The sequence below is a fragment of the Mandrillus leucophaeus genome, unplaced genomic scaffold, assembly GCF_000951045.1.
Source record: "Mandrillus leucophaeus isolate KB7577 unplaced genomic scaffold, Mleu.le_1.0 Scaffold1176, whole genome shotgun sequence".
Classification (NCBI taxonomy): domain Eukaryota; kingdom Metazoa; phylum Chordata; class Mammalia; order Primates; family Cercopithecidae; genus Mandrillus; species Mandrillus leucophaeus.
In genome coordinates, this window is record NW_012100054.1 from 513,581 (window position 1) to 524,485 (window position 10,905).

At 41.3% G+C, this 10,905-nt stretch overlaps 1 long non-coding RNA gene across 1 annotated transcript in view; it reads left to right on the plus strand.

The window, feature by feature from the left end:
• Positions 1-250: 250 nt before the first annotated feature.
• The window catches only part of LOC105554730, a 15,987-nt gene continuing 5,332 nt past the window's right edge, over positions 251-10,905 (plus strand). Inside the window, exons 1-3 of the long non-coding RNA XR_001008371.1 lie at positions 251-473; positions 6,772-6,835; positions 9,988-10,211. This is a non-coding gene — a long non-coding RNA (uncharacterized LOC105554730). The remainder of the gene's footprint in view (positions 474-6,771; positions 6,836-9,987; positions 10,212-10,905) is intronic.

A 10,905-nucleotide genomic window follows, 5' to 3' on the forward strand; every position in this document is an offset into this window, starting at 1 on the left:
AGAAAGCCAATATATAGAACATAAAAAGCAGAGATTTTCTGCTTGATGTAGGGGTGGAGGCCAGAGCCTGCCTACTCTTCTTTTCCTAGTCTGTTCTCTGTGCTATTGTCTGTCCTTTGTGCTACTGCCACCTTCCCAAGCCAGAAGGAAGCCACTGTGGCACCTCACAGGGGATTATTTGAAAGTCCCCAAAATAGACTTCTGGTTAAACATTGCAGTTTAAAAACCTGTGTTTTTCTTTGATCCTTTCAAAATGCTACTAAAATGACAGCAAAGAAGCCAAAAAGGCCCAAGTCCACAAGACAGAAAGAATAGATGAAAAGTCCATGTCATCTCATTTTTGGAGATGGACATGGACAGGGGCTGGAACTGCAGTATCAGCAGATGGGGAGCTTCAGAAGGAAGTTAGTTCATGGTAAAGCACAGCAGAAAGTCCCCAGAATTGGAGGCACCAGATTCTTCTGAAAGAAAAGGTAAGAGGTGGAGCCGAAAATGGGAGGTTTATGGAAAGTCTTTAGAGAAAGTACTCAGACCTCTGGATTCCTTCCTCATCTCTTAGCAGCCTCTCTCCTGTCCTGGCAGAAACCAGGTTTACTCTCTTGGGAAACCGAACCACAAGAGGATCTGGGGACACAGACCAGCCAAGGATGGTAGAGATGCCTCACTGAAATAGGAGAATTAAGTGATTGGCTTAGGGTTGGGAATGCAACTTCAACTGGATCAGTTGAGGCCATCCTTGGCATTTTTAAATTCTGAAGCTGGAAGTGTGGGGAGGATAGTGTGTGTATCCTGCAGTTGTTGAGGTCCTTGTTCTAGTCCTTGAGATTCCTGGCTGCGACTGTTTCCTGTAACTCTTTAATTCTATGAAATGCCCAATATTTTTCTATTTTCCTATGCTTGGGCTGCATTAACAAAGTATCACAGATTGGGTGGCTGAAAATGGGAATTTAATTTCTTGTGACTTTGGAGACTAGAAATCTGAGATCCAGGTGTCATGGGGATTGGTTGCACTCTGGGAACTCTCTTCTTGCTTGCACATAGCCCTCCTCTCTGCATCTTCACATGGCCTTCCCTCTGCGTGTGTTTGTCCTAATCTCACTTTCTTATAGGGACGCCAGTTAGATTAGATTGGGATCCATCCGAATGGCCTCAATTTACCTTAATTAGCTCTTTAAAGGTCCTATGTCAAATATGGTTATATTTGGAGGTACTGGGAGTTAGGACTTCAACACATGAATTTTGGGGGACAAAATTCATTCTATAATGCCTTCTACTATTGCCAGCAAATAAATAGCTTTTGAGATAATTTAAGCAATTTCATATTTAGTTTCTGTTGCTTGCACTCACAGAGAGCTCTAACTTATACTATTCACTTGCCTCTTGGATATTGCCTTTTGTCCATTATAGTCATCATTAACTGTTATTTAAATCTGCCTTACCATTAACCTTTTCCTATGTTTCTGTTCCTTAAGATGAGAGGTAGATCATAGTTTGCATGACCCATGGAGTCAGATGACCAAAGTAGTAAAGTTCTGTTTGCTGGCTGCCTGATCTTTGGTGAAGTTCTCTGTGCCTCAATTTCCTTATCTGTAAACTGGGGATGGTGATAACAGATATTCACAGAGTTGTGAAGATTAAATGTCTTAATAAATGTAAAGCACTTAGACCAGACTGGCTTATGGTGAGTGTTATGTAGGTTCATGCTATCATTTATTCATTCAGTAGTCTCTATAGGGAAGAGCCACGTGCCATGGACGTGGTAGATACTTAGTAAATATTTATTCATTCTCTCTTGTTAATGTATGTGTTATAATAGGTGATTCTCAAAGTTATCTGCAAATTCTTATTGCTCTGTATATTGTTATCTGACAGTGTGATGATATCTGAAGCATGTATCTTAAATACTTTAAACAATTTGATACAACAAACAAAAACAGAGTCATTTTCTTCTGTATTGGAAGCTGTGCTGTGTTGGATGAGAGACTGGGGTGGAAGTAAGGATTGCAGGCTTCTGGTCCTGGCTATACCCTCACACTGTAGACTCTGGACAAGTCTATACTCTCTGCCTCGTTTATTTACACATCAAGGCTGGACTATGTAAGTTTTAGGTTCTTTAATGTTTTATATCACTTATCTTTGAAAGGTCATCTTAGGTGAGCTGCGCAGAGTCTTTGAAAGCTACATTTCCCCCTCCTTTCTTACTTTAAATATAATGGTAATTAAAATGTGTTGGAATTATAATATATATTAGATGCATCCCTGGGTATCAGTTACAAGAATGAGAAAGAAATTATTAACAGTTGGCAAAGATTAGTATCAGTTGTAGTATCTTGTGATAAATTGAGAATTTTATTTACTAATGAGTAACCTCTCCTCCCCATACAAAAAACTAGTGTGCTTATAAAAGAATTAAAAAATGGAATTTTATTTGATTGGATTTTAACTTCTTAGCCATTCTTAATATTTTTGGAATAGCATTTTGGGTCCTGACCTTCTAAGTCAATTTGTTAGTCTGCAACTGTAGTGTCTCTGGCACGGCTGGGAAGTGGTGGGGGATGTGGGGTGGGTAGGTACAAGAGAAGTAAAATATACGATGTTCACTCTTGACAAACCGATTTTGTGCTGTGAACACCCACACTTGCACACAATACTCAGATATATTAACACATGCGCGTGCACTCTCCAATACGTGCAAAGTAACATCACATTCCTTCTTTCACTCAACAAAAATGCGCTGATTGCTCACTCTGTTCCTGGGGATCTGTGTGAACCAAGACAAAGTTGACACTGTAGTTAGATACATCTCTCTGAATAAAAGAATAAGTTTAAGGAAGAGTGAGGGTTAATTCTCTGTTTATAAGCCTCAAGGGTGAATTCACACCGAGCAGCAGGGAGCAGTGTTCTCAGGCAGGGCAGCTCTCCAGAGGATCTGCAAGGAAGCAGAGTATGCCTTGTGTGACTGGTGTTATCCAGCAGATCATTTTTTAACACCCCACTACTCCTTACAGCATTATTTTTGGTAATAATAATGAAATGAATAAAAAGAAAAATGGACTGAAAAGAAACATGGTGAGATTTTTATTTTATTGAACTTTGTATATGTAATCATTCCAATAAAAATGAAAAATAAAATAATAAAATACATTTTATAGTATCAAAAAAGGGGAAAGTAGTGGACTAATATTTTTAATTACATTAATGTTTTTCAAACAAAAGAGAAAATACATACACCTACATACTAGACTGCCATAAAAATGAATAACATTATTGTGCAATAGTAATTACATAAGAAAAGGAACAATAAAAAAGACATCAACTTCAATTTTTAAAGATATTATTCAAAGTGTGAAATACTGCACATGTGAAATAAACTTGCAGTTACCAAAAGAAGTGGTTTACACTGCTTTATTATTTTAAATTTTAATTGTATATAAAAACTCCAAGTGAGTTTTCATGAGAGTGCTAAATTGGATGAGAGAGAATTGAGGTAGCCCAAGTCCCATCACAATCGCTGTACTGCCGACGTTTATTCCAAATCTAGTGTTTAAATGCAGAAGCAGATAGTCCCACATTGGTTGGAGCATGACGTATACCCAAAGCAAGCACAAATGTGAATGATTCTGAACCATCAGGAACTTAACTCTCAAACAAGAGCGTGTAGATAAGTCCATTTATGTCGTCTTCTCTGAGTTAACTCCCACGTAGGAGTTATTACTAAAGGAGAAAATGTGTTTCTTAAGAGATAAGCAGTAACATTGCTGATTTTATTTATTATGAAATTGAATGATAACCACAGAAATTTTTTAGACTGCAGATCAACAAAAGATTTAGTGGGGAGGAGGATAGCATTTGACTATTGTGTAGAATCACCAATGTGTGAATATAGTAAAAGCAAATCAGCTTTTAGTCCATTTAATTATTGTTTTAAAATTCTCTATAGAAAATGTGTCTCCTTATTGCCTGAGACTACTCCTATTACCACTGTTGGTCTACCAATGCCATCGGCAATTGGAAACAATGATACAGGGACTGGACTGTAAATTAAAGCCATATGTATTTAGCAGTAGTGGAACCAGCTCTACATGGGAACCTCATGAAGCCCCAGTTGACACTCCGGATCTTGCAGCAGGGTGAAGAGTCTGTTCAAAGTTGCTTTGCATAGGTTCTGAAATGGCTGCATAAGCTGATTAATAGATAACCAGACATTTTATAAAATAAGAGTTAGGGTGCACATGTTTATGTGTGGGAGTGTGCATGTGTATACATGGGGTAAAGTCAAGAAAGGTGGTGAAAAGCACTAAGAATAAGCATAAGATGAATTTGTGCCCTCTCCTGGAAACAATGGGAAATTTTGGGTTTAAAAGTAACATGGATTTAACTAGCCTCTCCAAGTTTAAAATACCTCAAAGCATTTAATTCTTACTGTTAGTTTCCCTGTGAGTTTGCTGAGATGTCTATTACCAGTTCAACAAGGAGGCAATTGTGATAGGGATACTCAATGGTACTTTCCCCCAGGATGAATTTATGGATCGATAGATGAGTTTTGGACGTATTTATAAGAAAAGAACCAAACTTAGTGACAAGCAACCATTTAAAGCTATTATTTAAAAGTGTTCACTTACAGAGACTGTACGTACAGATATTCACTGAAGAAAAATCTCCTGCATGTGCACCAGGAGACATGTTATGAAAATGTTCTGACAGTTTGAGGTTATTGATCCTCAGCTATGGTTTTCTGCTCAATGCTACTAATGACCCTCCAAAAAGATCACCTTCTTTTGAGTGCAGAGAGGTGGTTTTGGTCATTATTGTGGAGAAGCTCTTGGAACTCTCTCACTGCAGAAACCATGTTGTTGCAGTGTTCCTCCTGCTTAGCCAGCTGGGCCTACCGCCCGCTGCTCCAGGTGTCCCAGGTCTTCCATGGCACAGCTCAGGATCACACTGCCTCACGCCTCACACCACCGGCCTCCTCCCTCCTACCCTGGGCCCTCCTTGTCACCAGGTGCAAGACACAACAGGACCACTGGGGGCGCACTGCCTTGATAGGGCCTGGAGACCCCAGGCTGCAGGCAGAAAGAAAGTGTCCCTGGCTTGTGCCTGCTTGCTGACTTGTGTTCTGAGACTCATATAAGGGGCGAGGTAACAATGCTAGAAGCTGATGCCCAGTGAAACAAAACAAATTTTTTTTTTTTTGCTTTTTTTTTTTTTTTTTGCAACAGAATCTCACTCTGTCACCCAGTCTGGAGTGCAGAGGCAGGATCTCCGCTCACTGCAACCTCTGTCTCCCAGGTTCAGATTCTTGTGCCTCGGCATCCCAAGCAGCTGGGGTTGCAGGCGCCACCATCACGCCCAGCTAATTTTTGTGTTTTTAGTAGAGATGGGGTTTCGCCATGTTGGCCAGGCTGGTCTCGAACTCCTGGCCTCAAGTGATCCGCCCACCTTGGCCTCCCAAAGTGCTGGGATTACAGGCGTCAGCCACCGTGCTGAGCCCCAGTGAAGCAAATTTGAAGTACTAAGAGGCAGATGATAGGCAATAACCCATAGACAAATTCTTCCTCTTCTTCTCTTCCAAAGGATTCTTCTGAGAAATGTTTCCATGTGGGCCTCTCTGGAAACTTCCAGGTGACAGAACAACCAATAGTGCTTTCTAGTGAAGCAAGACCAGCCCAATAATCTTCTCTTTGCTTTCCTGCCTTCCTGTATTATTGGCCTGCCCCCGTTCACTCCTGCTCCCTTGGGTTTGCACCCCTCTAGTGAAGCTTTAGAATGTAAATTTTGCCTCAGCCTATAATTTCTAGGAAACCTAGACTCAGACAAAGAGTATTTACTGCAGTAAAATTGTCACAATGCTCATTGTTTTATGATCACAAAATAAGTAATTAAACTATCAGTACAAAGAAAAAGAAGAAAAAATAGACAAAAAAGTATTTTCAAAACCAGAAACTAGAATTAAAGCAAACACAGGCTCAGTGCAAAGAATAGATTTCACTTCTATTCTTTCTCTGCTGCTTATTTTCAAGCTGTCTTGTACACATTATATTTTAAATGTACAATATTATGAAAAAATTGAACTCCTTAAGAAATGCTTAAATATATGGATGCCAATGATTAGTCTACAAAAGAAAAAGTAATATTCAGAAGAGTAGTAGTTGCTTCAGATGTAACTTTAATATATTTCATTATATAAAATTGGCTTGAGTTTCAGAAGGTCGGCTAAGAGTTCTGGAGTCAGGTTGACCTGGGATGAAAAGCCCAGCTGTAGCCATCACGTAGAAGTTAGCAAGTCTCTTTAAGCTTCAGTTTTTCTCCTCTTTTAGATAAAGATGGGATAGTACATAAGTCATAGGGTTATTATAGGTTTTAAGCAAGATAATTTAGTATGTGGCCCACAGTGCTCAATAAACATTATTATTATGACCCATAATAGTTCCAGTGAGGAAAACTAATTCTTTGTGAGCAATAATTGGTGTTGAGCAAAGCTATATTAATGCTAGTTATCTTGGGAAAGATGAATTCTAGTTGGAACTTTTGCAATAGAAAGCAGGATGTGATTTTTTCACCATTTTAAGAATGTGGGGTGTGTGTGTGTGTGTGTGTGTGTGTGTGAGAACTCATTCAATCCATTTTAGGGAGCACCTACCTTGGGCCCAACAATTTTTCTAGGCACAAGGTTAGATGGAAGTCAAGGTAGAGTAGGTCCCAGTCCTCAAGGATCTTCTGTTCATGAAAAACAGCTTATTATTGTTCTTTCTTTGTTTTCTTTTGCAAAAGGAGCAGTTCAGCACTTGACAGGGAGACAAGAGGTCGACACCCCAGGACAGAGTGAAAACCTAAGGTTTGTATTTTTGATACACAGAGTGCTCTTTTGAAGAAAACCAAAAAATGTCAAGTTTCTGGCAAGATATGGAAAGAGGACAGAAGGAGACCAGAGCCCAAGCACCAGAGGGCAAAGATGTGGAAAGTGGTCCTAGTTAGGAGCTGTGGCCCCGGAAATGTTGAGGGCACAAGCTGTAAGCACGATCGCAGTGGAGACAGCTAGTGTCAAAAGCCCTGCCGAGTCAGTCCTTTACACGGGCTGTCCAGCCTTCAGCATGGGGGTCTCAGCATGGCAGGCTGCACCTGCTAAAATTTGTCTTCGCAGTGGTGAGAATCGGCTCCTTCTGCACTTGTAAGTGCAAATTTGGTTCTGCCATTGTTTGATTGCCTGGTGCTCACGCCTCACTTCCCTGTCAAGCCGGGTCTTCATAAAACCAGAGAGGACTTCACTTCTCCCTAGCAATTACCAATTCTGTGAAACTGATTACTCCAAACTGTATGTATAGACTTATCAACGAAGAAAGACTTTGCCAGATCATCTTTTAAAATTAAACCTCAACTTTGATGTACTTGCTGTGCTCCAAACACACCTGTCTTTTTCCTTGTTCCTCAATGATGTCATGTTTCTGTTACAGGGTCTTAGCATATGCTATTCCTTCTGCCTGGAGTGCACAGCCCCAGACCATCACATGACTGGCCACATTGCTGAGACTTTAGCCTAGATGTCATCTCTTTATAGAAGCCTTCTCTGACCACCCTATTTAAAGTTGATCACTCCACCTGCAGCCGAGATGCCAGCTAATAAATTCCCTCCTACTCCTCCATTCTTTCTTTAATTTTTATGCCTCATGTGAAAAGTATCAAGTCAATCATATACCTCAGTTCATGGTATACTATTATTACATTTCTTTCACGGATATTTTCCCCATTAATCCCTGGTTTCCATTTCCATTACCTCTCCTTTCATATATTCATTCACTATAAGGCATTACATGTATATCCTTGTCTAAAAATGTAACATTGTCAAATGTAAGTTATTATTTGGTGTACTATATGTTTCACAAATAGTATTGTGCAATAGACCTTGTTGTAGGTATTATGTTTTGTATTCACCAGTGTGTTCTAAAGACCCATCTGTATCTGTTATATATGTATGCACACTTGGTTCATTGCTTCTAACTGATCCTTGCTATCCTGCAGTGTGCATTCATCCCTGCTCTGGATACAGTCAGCTCCCAAATTCCGTAAACAACTCCTCTGTAAGTAACCTCCTTCTGACAGGGGGTAGAATTGCTCAGAGGCCAGATGCTGCCATTGTTATCTGTTCCTCACCCTGGCCAGGCTGTGGCACTGCCCTGATATTATCCTATCACCTCCGCGTAGCAGATATTTTGTCTCAAGGTGGTGCCAGGCCAGGCGATTATCTGCCAAGAACAGCGGTTGGAGAGAGGAAACAGCCTGCAACTCTGCCTGCACCATGTCCTAACAGTGACTTTCTCTGCTCAGCCTATGGTTTACCCACAGCAGGTCACAGCCACCCTTTCTCTCTGCCCAGGGGTTTCTTATGGTTTTTACCTAGATTTACATCAACTTGCAGATCGGTACACCCCTCTCTTGCTTCTGGGGCAACATCAGGGTTGGAATTTGTGGAGGTCCTTATAGTCTTCAGAATGCTAATCACTACCTGGAATTATCATCTTTCTTTATTGGTTTACTTGCTTATTGTCTGTCTCCCTCACTGTAAGACTGTAAATGCCACATGAGCAAGGACCTTATCTGAACACCTTTCTGGGTTTGGGGATATCTCACCACATGCTTACCACTGAGGGGCAGAGATGCCTTCCAATGTAGAAACAGCCAGGACCATATAGTCACAGCCCCAGGCAGCTTCACAGCTAAAGCACAGGCATTTCTTCTCTATTTGACCATCAGACCAACCTGTGAATCCCAAGCTGGAGAAATGAAGTCACCAAGACAGTGGAGAATTCACTGGTGGGCGCAGCTGTAGTGGCAGCAGTAGCGCTTATGGCAACAGTTTCAGGAGTAGCAGTTGGTATCCTGCCTCCAAAGACAGAATGTAAGACCACCAGCAGCACTGCCTTTACCGGACTGGTACTAGGACCTAATTTTGGAAGTGGTTCTTCCTATCTAGCCTTTGGGCTACCTAATAGCCTTTCAACAAATTTGTCATTTCCTAAATCAGTCAGAATCAACTTTTAGTGTGTAAACTGAGAACCCCCAGAAGAACTACTAGCCACAATGTCCCCTTTTATTGTCTAAGTCCATTTGAGCTGAACTTTCTGTCACTTGAAGACAGAAGCTCCCTAACTCAGGGTCTTCAACTCCCAGGCCACACAGCAGGAGGTGAACAGTGGGCTGGCAAGCAGTGGAGGCTTCATCTGTATTTATAGTCACTTTCCATCACTTGCATCACCGCCTGAGCTCTGCTTCCTTCAGATCAGCAGTGGCATTACATTCTCATAGGAGTGGGAACCCTATTGTGAACTGTGCATGTGAAGGATCTAGGTTGTGTGTTCCTCATGAGAATCAATGCCTGATGATCTGTCACTGTCTCCCATCACCCACGGATGGGACCGTCTCGTTGCAGGAAAACAAGCTCAGGGCTCCCACTGATTCTACATTATGGTGAGTTGTATAATTATTTCATTGTATATTACAATGTAATAATAATAGGAATAAAGTGCATAATAAACATGATGTGCTTGAATCATCCCAAAACCATCCCCCACCCTTATCCTGTCCATGGAAAAATTGTCTTCCATGAAACCAGTCCCTGGTGCCAAAAAGGTTGGGACAACTGCCCTAACTGATGTAAGAGTATGGGCAGTAAGCGTTTTCAGTGCACTGAGTGATTAAAGATTGTTGGGGCGGGGTGGGTGCACAGCTGAACTGAGCTCAGTGCATCCACTGGCAAGGAGATGGTAGCAGGAAATAGGCATGTGGTGGCTTCAGTAACAGAGAGGACTGCAGGGTAGACCTGAGCTTAGTAGCCTGGCTTCTCCGGGAGCTGAGGGTGAGCATCATGCCGGCTCCATCTCCCTCTTTGTTGTGGAAAAGGCAGGTAGGAAGAATGACAGATTGCCTTACCCTTTCTAACTGTTGTGTGCTCTCCATACCCCACCCAATCCTACTTCAATATTGTCACCTAAGGCTTCACAAACCCACACTTGTGCGAGTCCAGCTGTCTGTGGTCTAGACTGTCAAGGAACATATCTGATTCTGAGATGCTCAGGAAAGTGTGCTCCCAATTGGCCCTTATCCAGACTAGTTTACTTGCTGAGTATCCCCAGGGCACAGGGACAATCATTTGGGGTTGCGGCTTTGTTCATAAGGACATCAAGACAGGAGGATATGAGGCAGAATCACCACACAAGGTAAGAGTACATTTAGAAATTCTCTTGAATAAATAATACTGGCTTTATCACTATGCTTATTTCTGTGTTTCTACTTGCTCTCATATTTTGGCTTGGTTATTTGTTACTATCTTGTTAGCTTTTTGATGCCTCTAGTTTTGTTTTTATTTTTGATATTGTTGTTTTCTTTTTTTTTTGAGACAGAGTCTCACTCTGTCACCCAGGCTGGAGTGCAGTGTCACAATCTCAGCTCACTGCAGCCTCCGCCTCCAGGGTTCAAATGATTCTCCTGCCTCAGCCTCCCGAGTAGCTGGGATTACAGGTGCCCACAACCATGCCAGACTAATTTTCGTATATTTAGTAGAGACAGGGTTTCATCATATTGGCCAGGCTGGCCTCGAACTCCTGACCTCAGGTGATCCGCCTGCTTCGGCCTCCCAAAGTGTTGGGATTACAGGCATGAGCCACTGCGCCCAGCCGTTGTTGTTTTTTTTTCTGATTTAGCCGCATCTTTTGTTATTTTCAGTAGGAGAATGGTCCAAAATATCTTGGTTGCCATATTGTCAGAAATCAGAAATGGCAATCTTCTATGGTTTTTAAAATTTCATCATTCTTATTTTTCATTCTTATTTAATTCTTCATTTAATTGGTTCTTTAAATCTCTTTGACATTTTAAGATAATTTCTCATTTCCTGCCTATATTTTCAAGGTTGTT